This window comes from Penaeus monodon, chromosome 31 (genome assembly GCF_015228065.2).
Source record: "Penaeus monodon isolate SGIC_2016 chromosome 31, NSTDA_Pmon_1, whole genome shotgun sequence".
NCBI lineage: Eukaryota > Metazoa > Arthropoda > Malacostraca > Decapoda > Penaeidae > Penaeus > Penaeus monodon.
In genome coordinates, this window is record NC_051416.1 from 25,237,451 (window position 1) to 25,237,727 (window position 277).

A 277-nucleotide genomic window follows, 5' to 3' on the forward strand; every position below is an offset into this window, starting at 1 on the left:
CAAAAATCTATAATAAATGCATTCAATGTTCCCTTCGCTTGGTGTGCACCGTGACATCGAGTATTGCCGTTTCTCGTGCGTTTAGTCTTCCCAAAGGGAGGAAAAAGTTGGAGACAAGATAAGAAAAACCAGTGTTATTGATTTTCTATGATTTAATTTTTAATTTTTATCGGATCTTTGCACTCTTGTGTGTTTCTGGGCCGAACCGGAATGGTATTGCGTACAACAGGGTTAGCTTAGGGAAGGATAAGAGGAACATGAAAGAAAAAAAAGGGAA